The sequence below is a fragment of the Salmo salar genome, chromosome ssa03, assembly GCF_905237065.1.
Source record: "Salmo salar chromosome ssa03, Ssal_v3.1, whole genome shotgun sequence".
NCBI classification, from domain to species: Eukaryota; Metazoa; Chordata; class Actinopteri; order Salmoniformes; family Salmonidae; genus Salmo; species Salmo salar.
In genome coordinates this window covers 44,357,274-44,381,686 of record NC_059444.1, presented here as the reverse complement: position 1 = coordinate 44,381,686, position 24,413 = coordinate 44,357,274, and the positions used below count along the sequence as shown (strand labels likewise).

The 24,413-nt window shown below is 41.4% G+C and overlaps 1 long non-coding RNA gene across 1 annotated transcript; it reads left to right on the top strand.

Moving 5' to 3' along the window:
- The first annotated feature begins 2,760 nt into the window (after positions 1 to 2,760).
- LOC106600573 (uncharacterized) lies at positions 2,761 to 24,005 on the top strand. The gene is made up of 3 exons (XR_001327844.2): positions 2,761 to 2,911; positions 19,968 to 20,019; positions 22,900 to 24,005. It is a non-coding gene; the product is annotated as an uncharacterized lncRNA (long non-coding RNA).
- The last annotated feature ends 408 nt before the right edge of the window (positions 24,006 to 24,413 follow it).

The following is a 24,413-nucleotide window of genomic DNA, read 5'->3' as shown; positions in this document are numbered from 1 at the left end:
AGGTCCCCCTCTGCGTTGGGCCTCCTCCTGAAGGAAGGCATTCCATTAGAATATCTAGGATTAATTGAGATGGAGGATTTGCACGTTGCATCGCAGTAGAATGTTAACTGAAATGTACTTCTTGGCCGGGATCCGAGATGTTCTGTGATCTCAGTGCATCTAAATGGGATGGTGTAGAGAAATGCATTATCACAGTGCTTCCTCAGTTAGCTTTTTTTGAGCGGTGACCCATCTTAAGCCTTTAATAATGTCTTCTGACCCATCAGATAAATAAAGTCATGTCTCTAACCAGATCCCAGGGTTTAGCCACAGAATTAGAATATCTCTACCGTCCCTCCGGACCCATCATTTGGTAAACACTGCATCAACACTAGCTGGGTATTAAATTGAACATATGTATATTTCTTAGATTGGATTCCACTTCACTCTCTGCTGGCTCAAGTCCATCAGACTTAGTCGCCATTTCCCATCTTCATCATCACAATCATCAAGTATTTTACTACTAAAAATGACAGCTGACATACAGGTTCGCACTAACAGCTGAAACTGAGCAGAGCCTTCATCAACTTGGCCTCATCCTGATGAGGGGGTAGAGTACATTTCATCAACAAAGCAGTGGGAGACATCATTCTTACTTAGTGCTGGTATGGCACTGATATGGTTAAATCCCTGGGTTTAATACGTTGCCATGGAAATCTACGTTGCACATCATTCAGACACACTCCCCGGTGCGTACGATCAGTGACAAAGGAAGCTGTGAGAAACAGTTAACGCATATGTTTCTTAATGACAGCAATTAACTAAATTGATTGAAGGCGCATCAATTTCTTCTCTACTGTCAGTACAAACACACACACATATGCAATGCAAAGAGGCATGAACATGCACACACACACACACACGCAGGCATGCATGCACACGCACACACACACACACACACACACACACACACACACACACACACACACACACACACACACACACACACACACACACACACACACACACACACACACACACACACACACACACACTGCTATTTCCATGAGAATAAAGTCTGAAGTTATGAAAGTGAAAGGAATGAGATTAGAGGCTTAGAGGAAAGATAACTAAGGCTGTTTCCCTCATTTGAATACTTAACCTTGATCTAAAATTAGACAGTACCAGTCTAGGTTTTACCTCTGAGAGCATCTTCCTTTCGATTAATTATGCATGTTCCCCCACACATTTACACCAGAGATAATGCAGCATGATTGGAAGAGGGAGACGTACTATATGGCTTTTGCCTTCCCTAGATGACTCCATCACTTTGCATGGTGTTTCATCAGTTTACTATGAGACTCTTTCATATTATTGCATTGAATGCATTTTTCTAACAGAATTCTGATCTAACAGATTAAACATCAGCTAACAGTGTAATCAAAATGTTGTGGTATTAAATCAAATGCAAATAAAACCTATAGTATCAAGTAATAGGGCAGGGACCTAATACACGCTGGGTGCAATACAGACAGACTGCTGTTGCAGAGTTTGGAGAAATGTGTTGAAATGTGTTGAATCACCATGGATACCAGTGAAAGTTTTAACTACAGAGATCCAATGAGGTTATTAATATTATCCCTGTCTGTTATAGCTGTCTCCCCACCAATAACTCACTAAGGAGGCTATACCACACCATAGGGTGTGTGTGTGTATGTGTGTGTGTGTGTGTGTGTGTGTGTGTGTGTGTGTGTGTGTGTGTGTGTGTGTGTGTGTGTGTGTGTGTGTGTGTGTGTGTGTGTGTGTGTGTGTGTGTGTGTGTGTGTGTGTGTGTGTGTGTGTGTGTGTGTGTGTGAGAGAGAGAGAGAGAGAGAGCAAATGAATAAGAGAGAGCATTGTGAGTGATACCGTACCTTCAGATTGAGAAAAGCAGTTTTGCCTCCACCCTCACCTCACAAATACCATCCAAAAGCTGAGAAGAAAATCCTGCATGTGACACTCAGCTCCTTCACCCTTGGCCCTGTCAAAGTAACATATCATAAGAGTGCTGAGAGGTAACATGAGAAAGCTTTGAGGAATATCAATTCGGCTGAGCACTAAGAGCCCCGGAGGATCTGAAGTCAGAATTATCCATGCACCATTTCCCACCACTCTGCCATACACACATTATCTTTGCACTCTTACACACTCAACCACTGACACAGACATACTCTCCTTCCCTTGACAGCACATCATACTGACTTTATTTTCTGTATTATTTTTGTTTTCTGGCCTATGAATATATCGATTCTAGAAGGCTCCTGATTGTGGTATATTCAAAATATACTAGGCTCATCTTTCAATTTCTTCATAGAAATGTTGAAATTCTCTACACAGCCTTTTTTCTGTAACCTAAATCACATGCATTATATCCACAGGGATTACATCCAAGGGACTTTTAAAGCTGTGTTTATATTAAGAGATGGAATTACGAAAATTAATGGATTAAAGAACATCTTGCAGAATCTCATGAGTCATACCAACATTAATATATTCTCAGTTCTATGTTTCTATTAATATATTCACTTCACCCCACCCGATTTTTCTCCGCGAATTCTTTACGCACGAAATTCCCCCACTCCCCCTCGCCTTCCCCCTTACTTGTCCAATGAGAAACAGATATTTTATTAAACTACAGTGTCTCGTCCAATCATGACAGTCCTGTTGAGCCACGTGACCTGCATTCCCTCCATCCTGTCTCGACACAGGCCGGGTGGACTTCGATTCAGACGTGGGCAGCACAGAGATACTACGGGATGGGATGCAGTGAGAATGCCACTGTGGCAGACTTCAAGGAATCCGTCTACAGATGAGAATTGATGCTCAATATCAAATAACATATCTTTTTTAAAGGAGCTTTCATCCAGCTGCTTTGCAGGAATGGAAATGATTCGTAAGTATTGCAATTATTTATTTTGTGACTATATTTTCATTGTTTTTTGTTTATTTTCAAGGACATATATACGCATGTTTCGAATAAAAACATCTATAAAAATCTATTCCAAATCATGTAGAATATTGTTTATATCCATAAATCAGGAAAATAACATATTGTAGGCTATTGTTTATAACGGATGCAGAATAGTTACGGTTTCCATGCGTTTAACGCACACCGCCTTCTCTGAAGCTACGTTGTCGTTGAAAGAAAATGAGTAAGCTATATCAATGCAATGAAACTATCTGTTGATATGATTTAACCGTTAACCATGTAGACTGGTCGGTTTAGCACTTCCTTTAATAAATAAATAAGTGCGCTTAAACTCGGTGACCTCTAGGAGGGTGCTTATCCGCCCGCCAGTCTGGGCTCGGCACGCTCGAGCTCCGGTTATTGGCGGCTATAAAGAACCAGGACAACTCGTGAGCACGCCTCGAAGTTACATCAGCGCCTATACTGCCTATACCTTATTCTGCTTGTCCGAATAATTGCTCACTATCTATTTTATAAGGATTCTGGCACATCTGCGCACATCGACCAATGCAACTTTTTCGTAAAGTTCTGGATTAGCATATTATGCCGTGGTCCATATGTAGAAAGCTTTTCTCTGTTTGTTTGAGTTTAATCTAATACATCAACATTCATTTCAACTTCAACCATTGTTTGAATAAATAGGCTATATTTTTCTCCTCTCAAAGTGCGGGTTGCAATTGACTCGGAGAAACCTCAGCATTTTAATCAGGGTGTGAACTCTGGAAGCTATCAGTTGACAGAATACAGATGTGCAGTACAGGAGTTACATTAAACCCTTCTGGCACAATGAGCATTGGATTTTATGGAAGCTCATTCCCGCCACAATTGTTTTTTTAATGTCTGTACTATCTCAACATTTCGAGATATGTAAATCAGAGTTTCGAGATAGTATCTCACAGCTTTGGGGATAGTATACATTTTTTTGCGGGATAGTATCTCAAAATGTGGAGATACTATCTAAAGATGTTGAGATACTAAATCGAAATGTCGAGATACCTACTGGAAATCAAAATTTGTGATAGTAGAACATACATATAGTATTTGTGTCTTCATTTGGAGCATTATTTCCATCTATCCACGTTGCAGACATCGGCACAGCAGGGTCGCTGGAAAATGTATGGCGAGCTGGCATTTGCCCCAACTCTTAATCTGTGCTTCAGCCTGATCAACTGTAGCCTACTGATAACAACCACAGCTGTAGGTAGCCTACAGAAGAATATTAACTGATTAGAAAAATTCTGGTCCCATCATAGCCCATATAAAACCTTTTTACAGCTGATTTATTACTGTCATACCCTACAATTAAAGTCCGGAGTTTTACTTAGATAGGTTAGCCCACCAGATCATGGAAAACTCTGGGCCCAAGGAAAACACTCCTGTGATGACACCTCTGAAATGACCACACAATGTTACAAATGAAGAAACATGTCCTATAAGTTTGAGAAAGTATATTGAATTTTTTACTTAGGCATCTTGAAATTTCGACTTGGTATCTCGCAATTTTGAACTAGTATGTAGAAATGTTGAAATTATGAGATAGTATCTAGAAATGTTGAAATTATGAGATAGTATCTAGAAATGTTGAAATTATGAGATAGTATCTAGAAATCTTGAGATAGTATTGATTTTTTATTTTAAAAAATGGGGCCAGAATGGGCTTCTAAAGGATTTAAATTAACCATCCCATCCATAACAAGAGTTTATCAGGGCCATAATAAAGTCAAACCTTTAGAGAGCCTCATGGTCTGGACACACCAGCTTTGTCTACAGTATATATCATACACATCCCCCGACCAACCGCAGCCCAGCCAAGCAGAGGAGAGACACCTGAAGTCCAGACGAATGATCAACTGAGTCTCCCTCCCTCGGTCTGTCAGTGACCACCCCCTCCCTCCCTCTCTCTCTCCGGTTACCGCACAGTCACAGGTCAGTGCACAATGTTCTCTAGTTGGTGCACCGCATTGGGCGCAGAGTGGTGGCGCGGCGGGCACACCTACGCAGACTCAGTAAGGTCCTCATAAAAATAATTTCTTAGAGTTAGGCTAGATAAAATCAAAGAAGAGCCTTAGGGTACGATACTTTCATGAATTAATGAGTGTAGTTGACAAAATGCCCACGTAGAGGGAGGAAGGCTTCTTGCGCACTGCGTGTCCCCCAAAGTTTTTGAGATTGGAGGCAAAATAGGACCCATGTTGTGCTCTAATTGCAGGATTTTAACTGATATGCTACGGGTTATTAGGCTACTGTTTTGTTACCATCTGTCTGACTCACTTCAAAATGTAGAAAGAAACGCAGAAATTCACATTTGTGCTTTTATGAATTCTTGCCAATCCATTCATGTCTCTGAAATTTGAATCTGTTAGCTATTAGTGTAGACTAAAATGGCTTATTTAGATGCATTTATATCAGCAACCCTATTGCTTTATACCCAGACTACAATGCCTGCAATGGTTTTGATGCTTTTTGAAATCTGATACAAACGGCCGGAGTTCCTCTCTTTGTGCCTGCATGCAGGTTAATGAGGCAATCTGCATAAATTCTTCTGCCATCTGGGTAGAGATGCTTCGTGGCAGCGGATGTTTAATGTGTGGAGTGTTTCCATATAAACGTTGATGAACAAATGCAGTAATGTGGTAATGACTGTTTTATTGACAGTACACTATGCTACACATAATGAAAATGACTGTATTTATAGCAGTAGGTAACATAGTACAGAATAGTACACCAATGCAGTCTATTACTACTTAGAGTGCTGGTTGTGGATGAACCATGGTTATTTGGAACTGGGCAGATCAGGCCACAGTGACTGAACGATATTGATTGGTGCAGAGATGATGGTCTGAGATACTGTATCCTTCCTCTATCCTCTCTGGGCTAAGTTACAAATAATTAATTTTTAGCCTCGTCTGTTGTCTGCACAGAAACGACAGAGTAGGACATCCTAATTATTCAAGATGTAGAGGAGCAATGTGTGTGTGTGTGTGTGTGTGTGCATGCATGCACTGTAAACAGTGGGATGGCACTGTTGTTCATCTGAAGGGCCTTTTCTGATTGGTATGATCCAGAAGGATGATTTGGTTCGTTCAACCTATTCTATTCAATTTGTCTGAAATCAGATAGTGAATTTGACAGATCAACGTGATTATTTTTTATTGAATGAAAGCTTCTAAATTTCTTGGGTGCAATGAAGCGGCGGCCTATTGGAGGTGTGGCCTATTGGGGGCGTGGCTTTTGGTTGTTCTTTGTGGCCACCTGTGAGTCTGAATGTCATTCCACTTTGCTGCTATAATAGCCTCCACTCTTCTGGTAAGGTTTTCCACTAGATGTTGAAACATTGCTGCTGTTGTTGAGCCACAAGAGCATTAGTGAGATTGGGCACTGATATTGGGCAATTAGGCCTGGCTCGCAGTTGGCATTCCAATTAATCCCAAAGGTGTTCGATGGGGTTGAGGTCAGGGCTCTGTGCAGGCCAGTCAAGTTCTTCCACACCGATCTTGACAAACAGGAAAGGTCCTTCCCTGAACTGTTACCACAAAGTTGGAAGCACAGAATCGTCTAAAATGTCATTGTATGCTGTAGTGTTAAGCTTTCCCTTCACTGGAACTAAGGGGCCTAGCCCGAACCATGAAAACAGCCCCGGACTATTATTCCTCCTCCACCAAACTTTACAGTTGGCACTATGTATTAGGGCAATTAGTGTTTTCCTTGCATTCGCCAAACCCAGATTTGTCCGACGAATTGCCAGATGGTGAAGCGTGATTCATCACTCCAGAGAACGCATTTCCACTGCCCCAATGGCGGTAAGCTTTACAACACTCCAGCCGACGCTTGGCATTGCGCATAGTGATCTTAAGCTTGGCTGCTCGGCCATGGAAACCCATTTCATGAAGCTCCCGAAGAACAGTTCTTGTGCTGATGTTGCTTCCAGAGGCAGTTTGGAACTCGGTGTTGCAACCGCAGACAGACGATTTTTACGCGCAACGTGTTTCAGAGCTTGGCGGTCCCGTTCTGTGAGCTTGCGTGGCCTACCAATTAGCGACTCCTAGACGTTTCCACTTCACAATAACAGCACTTACAATTGACAGGGGCAGCTCTAGCAGGGCAGACATTTGACGAATTGACTTGTTGGAAAGTGGTTCAGTCTGTGTCACGTTGAAAGTCACTGAGCTCTTCAGTAAGGCCATTCTACTGCCAATGTTTCTCTATGGAGATTGCATGGCTGTGTGCTTGATTTTATATACCTGTCAGCATCCACTAATTTGAAGGGGTGTCCACATACGATAGAATAATCGTAATTGCGTTTTGGTGCACCAGAAGTACATTAATTTCCAATGGAACACTATGGTGTTTGTATGTGTAGACCGCTTGACAGAAACGGTTGCAGAAGGTGAATGTTGAACTTTGGTTGCACACATATCCAGTTTATGCTGCGTACCACTTTGCGCAATGATGCTCTAGGTGTGATTGAGGCGTAAAGAGTAGTGATGGAGAACAAAGCTTCCTGAAGCATTGAGCATTTTCAGCCAATTGTGTCAAAAATAGGTTCATTACTCGAGGCTTTGATCAACACAGAGTATACTAGAACAGCCAAATTATTGTAGATGATGTCACACAAGCCGTAGCACATTCTCAGGGTAGCCATTTTGTCTTCTACTGAAACCAATCAGTTGGTTGTTCGACAAAACGAACCTTCGGACGTCATTGATCACATGCTTCTGATAAAGTGATAAGTAAACTGCTTTGTGATTTTGACGCATGCCTCGGAGCTCCGGTATCAAACGTAGCATCACTACTAAAGACCCTGGAAAGGTTTCTGTTGATGAGATGGTCACCATTTGGTTACGATATTGTAACAAGTTAACGTGAAAGTCTAATGTAAAGAAAGTGCTTGGAGTCATTATTTCATGTTATGGAACCAACTTCATATCTTGATTAACAGGAAATTGACTGAATTGCTTGTAACCCAATTGAAGAAATGTGGATAGGTAATTTCAAAGTGAAAAATCTATGAAAAAATGGGTTGTGTATATATTAGTTTGTATTTACAGTGCCTTCAGAAATTATTCATAGCCCTTGACTTATTCCACATTTTGTTTTGTTACAGCCTGAATTCAAAATGTATTAAATATCTACACACAATACCCCATAATGGCAAAGTGAAAACATGTTTTTAGAAATTGTTGCAAATTTATTGAAAATGAAATACAGAACAATCTAATTTACATAAGTATTCAAACCCCTGAGTCAATAGATGTTAGAATCACTTTTGGCAGCAATTACAGCTGTGAGTCTTTCTGGGTAAGTGTCTAAGAGCTTTGCACACCTGGAATGTACAATATTTGCACAATGTTATTTTTAAAATTCTTCAAGCACTGTCAAAGGTTTACAACAAAGGGCACCTATTGGTAGACGGGTAAAAACGTTTTAAAAAAGCAGACATTGAATGTCCCTTTGAGCATGGTGAAGTTATTAATTACATTTTGGATGGTGTATCAATACACACAGTCACTCCAAAGATACAGGCGTCCTTCTTAACTCAGTTTCTGGAGAGGAAGGAAACCGCTCAGGGATTTCACCATGAGGTCAATGGTGACAATAAAACAATTACAGAGTTTAATGGCTGTGATATGAGAAAACTGAGGACAATGTAGTTACTCCACAACATGGTAGTTACTCTTCAATACTAACCTAATTGACAGAGTGAAAAGAAGGAAACCTATCCAGAATACAAATATTACAAAACATGAATCCTGTTTGCAATAAGGCACTAAAGTAAAACTGCAAACAATGTGGAAAAGATGTTCATTTTATGTCCTGAATACAAACCATTATATTTGGGGCAAATCCAACACAACATATCACTGAGTACCACTCTTCATATTTTCAAGCAAGAGGCCAATGGTAACTTTAAAACAGTCACAGAGTTTAATGGCTGCCATAGGAGAAAACTGAGGATGGATCCAGAACATATTTTTAATCATAGTGGTGGCTGCATCATGTTATGGGTATAGTTGTCATCGGCATGGACTAGGGAGTGTTTTAGGATAAAAAGAAACAAAATAGAGCTAAGCAACGGCAAAATCCTAGAGGAAATTCTGGTTCAGTCTGCTTACCAACAGACGCTGGGAGAAAAATTCACTTTTCAGCAGGACAATAACCTAAAACACATGGCCAAATATACACTGGAGTTGATTACCAAGATGACATTGAATGTTCCTGAGTGACCTAGTTACAGTTTTGACTTAAATCATCTTGAATGACTATGACAAGACTTCAAAATGGCTGTCAAGCAATGATCAACAACCAACTTGACAGTGAAAACCTCCCTGGTCTTTGTGGTTGAATCTGTATTTGAAATTCAATGTTCGACTGAGGGACTTGTACAGATAATTCTATGTGTGGGGTACAGAGATTCGGTTGACATTCATGTTAAACACTATTATTGCACACGGAGTGAGTCCATGCAACATATTATGTGACTTGTTAATGCACATTTTTCCTCCTGAACATATTTAGGCTTGACATAGCAAAGGGGTTGAATTATTTTTGACTCAAGACATTTCAACTTTACATTTTTAATGAATGTGTGAACATTTCTAAAAACATAATTCAACTTTGACATTATGGGTTGCTGTGTATAGGCCAGTGACACAGAACCTCAATGTAATCCATGTTAAATTCAGGCTGCAACAACACATGTAAAGTCAAGGGGAGTTCATACTTCCTGAAGGCACTGTATGTTATTTATTAGGTTTAATCAAAGGGGAAAAGTAAGGTGAGTGTTGAAAGAAATACAGTTAATTGCAACTTGAAATCTAAGTTTGTTAATAATAAAATATAACATTTGGCATTGAATCATGTATTGTGTTTAGACAAATGTCGTTTTTTTCAATTGAGAAAACCTAAGTTATTTACTTGTAACCAGTTGACACAATTTTTTTCAGTTCACCCAAAGAGTCTTTTTTTTTTTACAGTGTGTGTGCATATGCCTTCATGTGGCGGGTGAAATTTTGCTTTGAGGGATTTTTTATATTAAAGGGTTACATTTGATATTTGGATGACCCCATCCTGTCTTCCTCCTGGAGAGTAGAAAGAAGGAGACAGGTGGGTCCTGCTAAATCTCCTTTCCCCCTGTGGCGAAGGATGGATCAGCATCTTTCGCACTGGAGGTACAGTATATAGGCCTAATATGTGTGCTGAGTTTCAAAGTGCATTCTCTAATCACAACAGGGAGAGTAGAGAACTGAGGGAATTTGATAGATGAATGCACATAACCCTTTATTTGTAGGTAAATGAGGTCCTTATCTGGATCTATGTCATGGCTTACATTTTGGATAGAATCACAAGAATTATAGAATTACTGTAGATGAATTATATATAAAAAAATCTTCCCATAAAGACTATTCTGTCATTTTAGTACCGTATTAATTTGCTGCTTAACCATTACATGATCACATGATTAAAGATACCCCTCCTAAACCCACATGCCCCTGTGTGTGTCCACAGTTCATAGGAAGGATATGAAACACACACTTCCTCGTTGGGCTTTCTACCCCAAATCAGTTAAACATATGAAGGAAAAAAATGATGTGCCGTCACCTAGTCATCTGGAAGAGATAGAAAAACAACAGGAAGCTCCTTGGAGAAAACTGTTCTGTACTCTACATCCAGTATTGAAGCAGTCAGAGGCAATGAGCTGATCTGTATTTTTTTTCCCTTTGTATATTCACACCATCCCTCTGGAGTGAAACAGGGCTTCACATTACATTTAAACAATTGTGAAGAAAAATTTACCATTTCCGGTATCCAGGGATGCTATAACCATAGTATAACAATTAATCATGGAATTAATCCATCGGTTGTTTTTTAATTCACAACCCTCTCTATCTGAGGCCTAACATGGCTTTAAGTAGTTGCTATTTTTAGAGGGGGGGCTAAGGGTCGAGGTAAATCACGACGCCAGGACAGCGGAGTCAATCACCTTTCGGAGACACCTGAAACCCCACCTCTTTAAGGAATACCTAGGATAGGATAAAGTAATCCTTCTAACCCCCCCCCTTTAAAATATTTAGATGCACTATTGTAAAGTGGTTGTTCCACTGGATTTCATAAGGTGAATGCACCAATTTGTAAGTCGCTCTGGATAAGAGCGTCTGCTAAATGACTTAAATGTAAATGTAAATGTAAATTAATGAGTTAAGGAAATGGATGAACCTCTGCACTGCGCCTCGGGCTTCAGCCTCTACGTCAGTATAGATGACTGTGTCACCTCTGATCTCTTGCATACCCAATGGGCTGAGGTAACTCTCAGGTGTAACCCTACAGCTAGCCAGGTGTCCCTCCTGTGTCATCGCTCCAGTTCCCAGGAGCTGGTTGGTCACATCGGTGGCATTTAACTTTTGACCTTTGGTCCCTTTGACCCTTTATTGTAAAGCTGTCAGGGTCAGTATGCAAATGGTATATCTCAGATAACTGAACAATGTGTGTGTGTGTGTGTGTGTGCTCGCCCATGCGTGTGTGTGAGAGCCTCCTAAATTGATTTCACAAATGACCTGTATAACAGGTAAGACCTGGCTATTCCCCAGGGCCAAGTGACCCATGATCAGGTGGTTAGAGGTACCCCCCAACCCAACTATCCCACACACCACTTCACCTCTCAATTCACCGACTCCTCACCCCTCTCACCTGGCAGAACCCGAGCGGCTTAGCTGTGTCTGAAAACATCTGCTCTCTAAAACTGACTCTAAAACTGTTGCGGCGTGTGAGCGTCACCTTTCATTCCCCTTGACACCTTATGGTATAACACTGAATGAACTGAGAGACACCACAGCGTAGCATCAAAAACAGATAGCAGAGATACAGTAAAGGCAAAATGGTGGAATAATGGAGAGTTATTCTTACGACAACCTGGAGCCACCAATGTTCAGCATTTAAAATAAATGGCCAAAGAGCTGCTAATCGGTTAGGTCATGAAGACTCAAGGCAAGCCTCTTTTCCATTATCATCCCTGCAGGATACTCATTCTGTAAGACTACCATTTATTGAGATACTCTACTCTCCTCATGCTGTCTTGAAAGTTATCAGAGAAGCATCTCTGAAGAAATCAGAGTCTATGTAATACTGTCACCATTGGAGAAAATTCCATTTGGAAAGTTTTGAATCTCTCCCATTGTTAAAAAAAAAAAAAACAGGGGGTTTCGCATGGATGCAGGAATGCCAGGAAATGACAGGCATTCTTTATGGAGGATTCAAAAATAAACTTGGGTTGGAGTACAGGGGGTAACCAGAAGACACAATCGGTTCTGTCTCTGCTGTGAGATGAAGTCAAGAACCCTTTTAGTGATGTTTTCGTTTTAGGTCACTTGCCCTAATTCCATACTCAATGTTTTCCCTGCACACTTATACCAAGTATACTAATGGGCATCTTGAAAAGTCACTCTGGTGCAGATAGAAAGCCCCTGCCTGTAAATTAAGTGACGCTGCAGGTATGTTGCTCAGGGTCCTGTGTGGCCCAGTTGGTAGAGCATGGCACTTGCAATGCCACGGTTGTGGGTTTGATTCCCATGGGGGACCAGTATGCACTCACTGCTGTAAGTTGCTTTGGATAAGAGCATCTGCTAAATTACAAACTTTTTAAATGTAAAAATGTTTACAGATCTTGACATTTTAATAGTAGGCCTTGCCTTCTATGTTTCTGTTAAGCAGTGAGGTTTAGTTTTAGTATCAATATAGGTTCTATTTGTTTAATTCCAGTGGTAGAACAACCTTGTAGGCCCCCATTTGTCCTGGTTTGCCTCTCATTTCCCTTGCCTTACTGCATAGCTCTCTGTATGTTACTTAATGCGGTGTTACAGAACAGTATCGTAGCCAAGACAGAGCTGGCTGTAACTTATACACTGTAAAGCTTTACATTCAGTCAGCCATTCAGTTGGTGGTTGTGGGAGGAGATTCAACTCTTCTGGTTTCACAAACCCCTTTGCTATTGCTGAGGTGGCAGGAAAGTGCAGAAACGAAAGAAGAAAAATAATGTTTGACTCCCCTCTTTCACCCTCAATGTCCTCAGTGACACTCATAACTAGAGAGAGCGTATGTGTGTGTGGGTGTGTCTGAGAGAGAACGAAAAGAGAGGTTACTTGGGCAAGAGTGGTGCATTTTTACTGTAAGAAAAGGTACATTTGGCCATTCATAAGTGACACAAAATGCATTTATTTACATGAAGAAAGGCCCTTCAAAATACACCAGGCCATAGTCTTAAATCTGGACCTCCTCTATCATTCGTTGTCATTCTATTCAGACTACATGGTCCCATGGGCTACATGTACTAGTGTTTCTCTCACCCAGCCCCCCCCACCCTTCCTCATCTTCTTCCTCCTACCATAACTTTTTTGGATTTAATAACAGCTTTTATTTCACAACCTCTTCCCTCTCCAGCTGTTCTCGGTTCCTACACACATGCACACACGCACACGCGCACGCACACACAAAGACACACACCCGTCCCTCGTTCCCGTTCCTCTACTCCTCCTCCTCTTGTTATTTAGTCCCACTGTGCAGGTAGTGGTAGTAGTTCCCGGTTCTTTGACCAGTGTATCGCGGCAGCCCACAGTTCCGTCCATCCCCCGCCAGACAAAGGGGGGGCCTTGAGGAGGGGGATGAAAGGAAACAGGGGCCGTGCAGCCACCCCTTTTTACAATGGGAAACCTTGTAGCGCTTGTAGAACAAATAACCCCCTTTCTCTCTTCCCCTTTTTAACAAGCCCCGTGAGTGTATCTGTTTGTGTCTCTGTGTGATTTTGTGTCAGTGTAAGAGAGAGGGAGTGTGTGTGTGTGTGTGTGTGTGTGTGTGTGTGTGTGTGTGTGTGTGTGTGTGTGTGAGAGAGAGAGAGAGAGAGAGAGTGGTGTACGTAGCATTTAGCCTTTAGAATGCTATGTGGAGTAGTGAAGGGTTTTCTGTCGGGCACAAAACAGGTGTCATCAATAGATGTTAGTATTAGCATCCACGTGTTCAGGTTCCTGCCCCACAGATGTTCACTCTTTAGCTTAAGATTCTTCCCAACCACTGTAAGGCGTGAGTCCAAAATGAAGAGGGTTTTATCACCTGTTTTCTTGGATGGGAAAATAACAACATGTAAGCAATATTTGGTTGCATAATACGAAACAATAAATGGTCAGTGGTGTAAAGTACTGAAGTAAAAATACTTAAAAGCACTACTTAAGTAATTTTTTGGGGCATCTGTACTTTACTTTACTTGTTGACAACTTTTACTTTTAGTTCACTACATTCCTAACGAAAAGAATGTCATTTTTACCCCATACATTTCCCTGACACCCAAAAGTACTCATTACATTTTGAATGCTTTGCAGGACAGGAAATGTGTCCAATTCACACACTTATTAGGAGAACATCCCTGGTCATCCCTACTGCATCTGATCTGGCGGACTCACTAAATACAAATGCTTCATTTGTAACTTATGTCTGAGTGTTGGAGTGTGCCCCTGGCTATCCATAAAAAAATTAAATACGTACCATCTGGTTTGCTTAATATAAGCAATTTTAAATGTTTTATACTTGTACTTAAAAAAAAAAACATTTACAAAATAATTGAAGCCTACATCTCTATTTACATGTAACAAAGACACATAGTTAGCAAAAAAGTCAGACCCAATGTCTTTGTTAGTATTGGAGCCATATACAGTACAGTATCGGATGTAACACAAAAAAGCATGTTGTCCCAGTCTTACCAGCCAGACATAGACTTTACTATAATTGTTTCTGCACAGTAGCAGCAGCACACAGTGCATTGGCAGTTTCTGTAGCCTGGGGGAGGTAAAACCACAGGAGTCTTTTATGGTCATAGACAACCTACAGTCCTGAGACAACCGGTTCCTTGAGACCTCTCTTCTGGCCCTCTTTTATGACATCATAAACCCTTCCATTTCCTCTGGCCAGCCCTAGGTGGATATAACCGACATACCTGCACAGTAATTGTCTGTCTGGGTCTCTTCTCTGTATGTCTCACCACCACCAGATTGTTTGTGGCCCCCCTCTGGAGCTAGACACTACAGATGTCTGAAGCTACTAACTTAGAGATCTTTCAGATCTGGGTTTTACAGTGCTACAGTGATGCAAATCTGAAATGACACTCTATTCCCTGTATTATGTACTACTTTTAACCTGAGCCAAGTGACTGATACCTAGGCTAGTGGTTTGGGTGTAGAAAGGAAAGAGGCAGGCTGCCTATAATATACAGTTGAAGTCGGAAGTATACAAGTTTACATCAGTTTTTCACAATTCCTGACATGTAATAAAAATTCCCTGTCTTAGGTCAGTTAGGATCATCACTTTATTTTAAGAATGTGAAATGTCAGAATAATAGTAGCGAGAATGATTTATTTCAGCTTTTATTTCTTTCATCAAATTCCCAGTGGGTCAGAAGTTTACATACACTCAATTAGTATTTGGTAGCATTACCTTTAAATTGTTTAACTTGGGTCAAACGTTTCAGTTAGCCTTTCACAAGCTTCCCACAATAAGTTGGGTGAATTTTTGCCCAATCCTCCTGACAGAGCTGGTGAAGCTGAGTCAGGTTTGTAGGCCTCCTTGTTCGCACACACTTTTTCAGTTCTGCCCACAAATTTTCTATTGGATTGAGGTCAGGGCTTTGTGATGGCCACTCCAATACCTTGACTTTGTTGTCCTTAAGCCATTTTGCCACAACTTTGGAAGCATGCTTTGGGTCAATGTCCATTTGGAAGACCCGTTTGCGTCCAAGCTTTAACTCCCTGACTGATGACTTGAGATGTTACTTCAGTATATCCACATAATTTTCCTCCCTCATGATTTTGTGAAGTGTACCAGTTCCTCCTGCAGCAAAGCACCCCCACAACATGATGCTGCCACCCCTGTGCTTCACGGTTGGGATGGTGTTCTTCGGCTTGCAAGACTCCACCTTATTCCTCCAAACATAAAGATGGTCATTATGGCCAAACAGTTCTATTTTTGTTCCATCAGACCAGAGCACATTTCTCCAAAAAGTACGATCTTTTTCCCCATGTGCAGTTGCAAACCGTGGTCTGGCTTTTTTATGGCGGTTTTGGAGCAATGGCTTCTTCCTTGCTTAGCGGCTTTTTAAGTTTAGTCGATATAGGACTCGTTTTACTGTGGATATAGATACTTTTGTACCTGTTTCCTCCAGCATCTTCACACGGTCCTTTGCTGTTGTTCTGGGATTGATTTGCACTTTTCGCACCAAAGTACGTTCATCTCAAGTAGACAGAACGCGTCTCCTTCCTGAGCGGTATGACGGCTGCGTGGTCCCATGGTCTTTATACTTGCGTACTATTGTTTGTACAGATGAATGTGGTACCTTCAGGCATTTGGAAATTGCTCCCAAGGATGAACCAGACTTGTGGAGGTCTACAATTTTTTTCTGAGGTCTTGGTCTTACAAGCTGTTTAAAGGCACAGTCAACTTAGTGTATGTAAACTTCCGACCCACAGGAATTGTGATACAGTCAATTATAATTGAAATAATCTGTCTGTAAACAATTTTTTGAAAAATGACTTGTGTCATGCACAAAGTAGATGTCCTAACCGACTTGCCAAAACTATAGTTTGATAACAAGAAATTTGTGGAGTGGTTGAAAAACGAGTTTTAATGACTTCCGACTTCAACTGTATATACACTACCAGTCAAAGGTTTGGACAGACCTACTCATTCAATGTTTTTTTTTTTTTACTATGTTCTACATCGTAGATTAATAGTGAAGACATCAAAACTGTGAAATAACACATATAGAATCATGTAGTAACCAAAAATGTGTTAAACAAATCAAAATATATTTTATATTTGAGATTCTTCAAAGTAGCCACCCTTTGCCTTGATGACAGATTTGCACACTCTTGGCATTCTCTCAACCAGCTTTATGAGGTAGTCACCTGGAATGCATTTCAATTAACAGGTGTGAGTTGTTAAAATTTAATCTGTGGAATTTCTTTCCTTCTTAATGCGTTTGAGCCAATCAGTTGTGTTGTGACAAGGTAGGGGTGGGATACAGAAGATAGCCCTATTTGGTAAAAGACCAAGTCCATATTATGGCAAGAACAGCTCAAATAAGCAAAGAGAAATTGAAACTGGCTTTCATGAGGACCGCCACAGGAAAGGAAGATTCAGAGTTACCTCTGCTGCAGAGGATAAGTTCATTAGAGTTACCAACCTCAGAAATTGCAGCCCAAATAAATGCTTCACAGAGTTCAAGTAACAGACACTTCTCAACATCAACTGTTCAGATTAGACTGCGTGAATCAGGCCTTCATGTTCGATTTGCTGCAAAGAAACCACTACTAAAGGACACCAATAAGAAGAAGAGACTTGCTTGGGCCAAGAAACACAAGCAATGGACATTAGACCGGTGGAAAATCTGATAAGTCCAAATTTTAGATTTTTGTTTCCATCCGCCGTGTCTTTGTGAGACGCAGAGTAGGTGAACCGATGATCTCCGCATGTGTGGTTCCCACTGTGAAGCATGGAGGAGGAGGTGTGATGGTGTGGGGGTGCTTTGCTGCTGAGACTGTCTGTGATTTATTTAGAATTCAAGGCACACTTAACCAGCATGACAACCACAGCATTCAGCAAAAATACGCCATGCCATCTAGTTTGCACTTTTTGGGACTATCATTTGTTTTTCAACAGGACAATGACCCAAAACACACCTCCAGGCTGTGTAAGGGCTATTTGACCAAGAAGGAGAGTGATCGAGTGCTGAATCAGATGACCTGGCCTCCACAATCACCCGACCTCAACCCAATTGAGATGGTTTGGGATGAGTTGGACCGCAGAGTGAAGGAAAAGCAGTCAGCAAGTGCTCAGCATAAGTGGGAACTCCTTCCAGACTGTTGGAAAAGCATCCCAGGTGAAGCTAGTTGAGAGAATGCCAAGAGTGTGCCAAGCTGTCATAAAGGCAAAGGGTGGCTACTTTGAAAAATATTAAATAGATTTTGATTTGTTTAACACTTTTTTGGTTATTACATGATTCCATATGTGTTATTTCATAGTTTTGATGTCTTCACTATTATTCTACAGTGTAGAAAATAGTAAAAATAAAGATAAACCCTTGAATGAGTATACACACTTTTGACTGGTACTGTATATATAAAGACTGGGTCCCAAATCCCATATTTCTCTGGCTTACACACAGTCAATGAAGAAGAAACATGTTTAGTAACTGCTTACTGCTTAAGACTGAACCGGCCACGTTGTTAGAGTTGGTGATGTCTTTTGTTTGACAAAGCCTCAGGTTGCTGAGGACAATAAGGAGGATTTACAGAGAGAGGCTTCAGGAGAGAGGACGTTCACACTCAGATGGTGCTTTGGGGCTCTTCAAGGGGGGACTACGAACAAAGTAACTTGACTAGAAAGGATACTTTGTGGTTGTCTGACACTACTATCCCATTGTTCTCTGATATAACTGACAGACACATAGACTAGTTCCCCCTTTCTGTTCCTTTTGATATATGCCAGCCATTGCGGCTCAAGCATTAACAATTTTACAAATTTTACTGCTTGGATGAGACGAATGAGCAAATCTGCTTTTCACGGCTTTGATTTGACGAATGGAGCCTAAAATAACTTTCTCACCTCATGGTGATAGTGAGAGGTGATTGCATATTCAAACAGGAGTTAGGATAAATCTGCCTTCAGGTAGTTTAATCCTGCTGGGCTCAGAGAGAGAGAAAGGATAAGGGAGAGAGAGAGGATGATGTGAGAAGCCGATCCTACTCAGCAGATGCAGCAACGACAGGAAATAGCAGTATCAGTAACAAACAGTAACAACATTACCCTCAAAAGGATTGTTTTTGTCAGATGTTTAAAGTAGTTGTAGTGAAGTGGAAACAGTAGCTAGACTATAGGGCCAGTGGTTTTTCCTGTGGCAAGAATAACTGGCCCTTGTCATTCTGTATGATAAAAACTCCCTGACAGTGGTAACAAATGTAGATTGAACTGAAACAGGGTCCTGGTCTCGTGTGTTGTATGCCACAGGCAATAACTTTACCACATGTTTACAAAGGCCAGACCCTCTTTAGGTAGTTAACCATCAAAATGAACCAGTCTCTCCAATCCCATCTGATTATGGCCCTGTGCTGTAATGACTGCAATACATGTAGTCACTCTGAGTAGGCCTAGAAGTGGATAAGAAAGCATTATGAAGGTTACTGTTCAGTATATAATGTTCACTGTTTTAGGGCTGTAACAAGGTACTCCACAGCAGCAAAGCAGTTTTCTGACTCGTGTGAGGGTACTAAAAGGGTAGCCAATGCATTGTATTTCTTTTTTTAATCTATTTTAGGGGACAAATATAGTTTTGGGTAATGGGACATATTTTAGAGGCCATTACTACAGAAGCCTTTTTAAAATCTATTTTAGGGGACAAATATAGTTTTGGGTAATGGGACATATTTTAGAGGGCATTACTACAGAAGTCTTTTTAAAATCTATTTTGGGGGACAAATATAGTTTTCGGTAATGGGACATATTTTAGAGGCCATTACTACAGAAGTCTTTTTTTAAAGACCACATCCAAAACGCAGCAAATGTTTGTCTAATTCTTTTTTAGGATGTGATGTGTGGTTGTGTGTACTATGTATGTGTCAGAAGTCTGTTCTGTGTGTGTCCCTTCCAGGCAAACTGTAGGTCGGTGAGTCTGTAAGTCATTATGAATAGATGTATACAGTGTATGGGACATACTGTAGCTAGCTACATTAAAGCTTCGCCCACGGCAGACCATCCTAGAGACAGACCAGTGGCACTTCCTGTTATGTTTTCATTGGCTGGTCCTCAGGGAAATGTTTTTATGACTTCCTGTTTGAATATACGGTTACATTGTTGGAGAAGATGTTCATCGCTTAAATATAAAACAACGGGGTGATTTGATCCCATTTGATCAGAAATATATTAATTCATATCTTTCTGTGTTTCACATTAGGTGCCTACAAGAATCAGCCATCTGAGAATCCATGAACAACATTTAAACTCAGGTAATTCTTCCCAGGATAGACACAATGGCTGGTTTCCTGGATACAGATTAAGCATAGTCTTGGAATATAAAGCACTTTGGATGGAAAATCTAAATTTATTTAGTTTTTTAGTCCAGGACTTAATCTGTGTCTGTGAAACAGCCCCATAAAGTATAACAGCTTGGACACACAGATACCCATTCTCACATTAGTTGGCTTGTAGAGCACAATAGACTGTACAGTCATTATTCAATAGTAACAAGACACTCTGACACATGCCTTTGGTTCTTGATTTTCGAGATGTGTTTTTGTTAGCATAACACTCACATAGATCCACTGGTTTAGCCATTACACTATCATTATGCGTTGAGTTAATTAAGCCAATTTTGATCATGTCCAGTGAAGTACAGTCAAAATAAATAGTTCCCTTCCTGCCCGAAATGTAATGAAAGCCAATCTTGTGGCAGCTGTGGAGTTTTTCCAAGATGGCCGACGTTTATTGTGCATCACAAATAGAGCCTTTTTATTTAGTCTATCATCTGACGCCTCTCTACACCCTCCCCTCCTCTAAAGCTCTTTTGTCTGAGAGGGAAAGTGTCTCTGCCTGTATAGACAGGCAGAGAGAGACACACTATCATATTCATAAGTGAATAAGCAGAAACCATGGGTTGGACTGTAATAGGCGCTTCACAAAGGAAAGCCCTGCTGTTTGCCATATGGTGTAATTATGAAGTTATTTCTGAAGTTTATCTCTGGGGGGGGTGATCCCCTCTAATCGGTGCCCCCTGTGTAATGTCGAGACTCTTCAGCCTGCAGCTTGGCCCCTCATTCAGCAGGGGTTAGCTATGATCTCCCCTCGACACACACACACACACACACAATGGCAACATTCAGCTGTAGAATAAGGGTCCTCCGCTCTGCCCCCCACCCACCTCTGAGGGTGCGACAATGAACGGGGGGATTAAGAAATGCCTGGCCGACACTGAGGTTGCCATGGAGAAACCGTTTTTCTCCCCTCCCTCCACCCTGCGACTGATTCTCATTTCAGGTCTCATTGGGGGACAAAGGGAATGTGTCTGTGTGTGTTTTTGTGTGTAATATAGATTATTATGTATAATTATAAGGCCTTGATCCTGGCCTCTTATCAAGGATGGTGAATGAATTTGGTTATTTATCTCAGAGAGAACCCTTCACCTGTTGGTGTCTATAAGAAAAAATGAAAAAACCCACACTCCCTGTAATATTCTTTTAATGTCTTCAAGTTTGAATGTCATTTAAGCAGCAGAGGTCTTAGCAAACAACCAATAAGCCTTCTATAGTATAAAGAGACTATGGGAATTTGTCATAGTCAGAGAGGGAGAACGATAACCATATTAGCATTATTATCCCATTGACAGTAATTACCTCAATCCACAAAGCATTGTTAGAGTGGTAGCGTGCAAGCATGACATATACTCCAGTTCGTGAAGTGTGGTAACAAGACTGCTAGCATATTAGCATAGTCCTTCATTCATCCATTGTGGTAAAGCTACTAGCATGCTAGCATGACGTTAGTTTCCCAGTCAATGAGTTTCCCAGAGCAGTGGGCACGCTAGGCTAGCATCACCATGACGTTAACTCTAAGTCTATGAAAGAGATTGATGAATGAGCGCATTAGCATGTAGCATCATGACCTCAGCCTCGGCCCATCTTGCTGTCTTGCTGGCCAGGAGGCTGGCAGGGGTCGTTTGTCCACCAAGCAGTGACCTGTCAATGACAATGGGAGTATTCATTCGTGAGGGGATTGGGAGATACACACACACAGACACGCAGGCACACGCATGCACACACGCACGCAAGCACGCACCCACGCACACACACACACAGTCTTGTTTTACTAACCTTGTAGGGACACACAATTGATTCCCATTCAAAATCCTATTTTCCCTAACCCCTAACCCTAAACATTAACCCTATCCCTAAACCTAAACCTAACCTTAAACCTAAACCTAACTGCTAACCTTAAACCTTTAACCCCTAACCCAAATTCTAACCCTAACCCCCATAGAAATACCCTTTTTCCTTGTGGGGACCGAAAATGTCCCAGTTTGGTAGATTTGTTGTTCATTTACTATTCTTGTGGGGAGTTCTGGTCTTCACAAGTATGGTTAAACATGTCCACACACACACACACACACACACACACACACACACACACACACACACACACACACACACACACACACACACACACACACACACACACACACACACACACACACACACACACACACACACACACACACACACACAGGCTAGCTCAGTCTCACTGCAGGGACAGCACAGTGTGAGTCTGTTGTATTGTTCCCCATGCAGCAAATCTATTAAAACTGTGACTGCCGGAAAAATGGTCCAACAATATCATTCTCCAACAATATCATTCTAACTCCGGGATTCAATTTACACGGGGTGTCCATTTGTGCTAGCAGAAGAATGAAATATTCCAACAATAGAAAATCTTTGTCCATTCGTGGAGAAGGGAAATGAGTAATTTTGCATCTTTCAAATCAAATCAAATCAAATTGTATTGGTCACATACACATGGTTAGCAGATGTTATTGTGAGTGTTTAGTGCTTTTAGTTCTGACAGTGCAGTAATATCTAACAAGTAATATCTAACAATTCCACAACAACTACCTAATACACACAAATCTAAGTAAAGGAATGGAATAAGAATATATACATTTAAATATCCAACCCCCGAGACAACATATACCAGTTTGGAGTGGACACATCCCCCATTGTGCTGATATTGATGTAAGCAAACTGTCTATACAGGATCTGTAATGCTTTTTCACACTGCATTTCTTCACACGGATTCAGCCATACTAAAGGAATGCTCTTCTTCTTGATCTATTTCAGGTGCTTCTATGGATGCTCCGGACAGTGTGGCCATGGATCCTGCCTTTCTTATTGTGTCACAGCTTTTTCATTGGTTATAATGTTGATGGGATATCTAGATACAATCAACTTTTCAATGTATCTAATAGAGCACTGTGGCTGTATATTTCTGTGTTATGTGCATCCAACCCTGTAGACACTGCACTAATTCTGTCATTCTATCATTCTATGTACCTGTGCCTCCCTCCTGTCTCCTGCTGTCTCCCTCCTGTCCTGTCCCCTCCCCTCGGCCCGTAGTAAGCACATCTGTCAGCTCTGCTCACTCTCACGCACTCACTGCGGTCCTGCTCACCTCGGTGAACATTCAACGCTGTCGGTGAGTTTGGTATGGATCACATAAAAACCATCGACCGTTGACTGTGCCCCGCGGCCTGCCCTGACCACTTCAGAGTAGAGTTGAAGAATTGGGGTGGTTACGATGGACGAAAACCTGGAGGGAGGTGAATGTGTACAAACACACACATGCCACAGGCTGCCTTTCTTTCTTTGACTACAAGTATGCACGCACACCACACTCACACACACAGTCTTTTTTTCTCCCCGTCTCGTCCCCCAGTCCAGCCCCTCCAAAGGCCTCTCAACTCCAAAGGTCACAATCAACATTCATTGCTGTCGCTGGGTTGGACTCTGTGAAAAAGCTCACTGAACAATGAGTGCAACTGTGGCCCAGTTTTTCCCTGACTAACATCGGATGGAACATCTCTGCCAGATCATCCTGGATGCACCACATTCTGATTTCTTAATTTATTTTATGTCTTGTTTTCCCTTTTCTCTCTCTTTCCATCTCTTCTCTCTCACCCTGGCTCTGGATGTCTTCAGGGGGGAGAGGGAGAGACTTAAATAGAGTCTTTGTCTGGGACTGCACCCTCATCCTCATCTTCCTCTCCTCTAATTGGTGGTTGTGTGTGCAGTGAGGGGGAAGGAAGCCGAGTGAATGTGTAATCATCTGGAGTATCTTCTTCTTTAGCTATTTCATCCTCTCTTTGTGTGTGTGTTGTTGGTGTGTGTGTGTGTGTGTGTGTGTGTGTGTGTGTGTGTGTGTGTGTGTGTGTGTGTGTGTGTGTGTGTGTGTGATTATACAGTGGGCTGTGATAGCTCTGTGTGTGTGTGTGTGTGTGTGTGTGTGTGTGTGTGTGTGTGTGTGTGTGTGTGTGTGTGTGTGTGTGTGTGTGTGTGTGTGTGTGTGTGTGTGTGTGTGATTATACAGTGGGCTGTGATAGAGCTTACTGAAATGGCCCTCAGTAAAGCTGGTGCCTGCCGCATCCTCAGCTGTTCTGCTCCCTTACTGTGTGTGTGTCTGTGTAGCGTGTGTGTGTAGTGTGTGTAGCGAGTGTGTTGTTGTATTTGTGTGTGTGTATGTGTGAGTTGTGTGTGTGTATGTGTGAGTGTGTGTCTGTGTGTGGAGCACAAATGTGTTGTTGTATTTATGTGTGTTTGTGTTTGTGTGCGAAAGATGAAGGGGTGTGTGCAAAAAT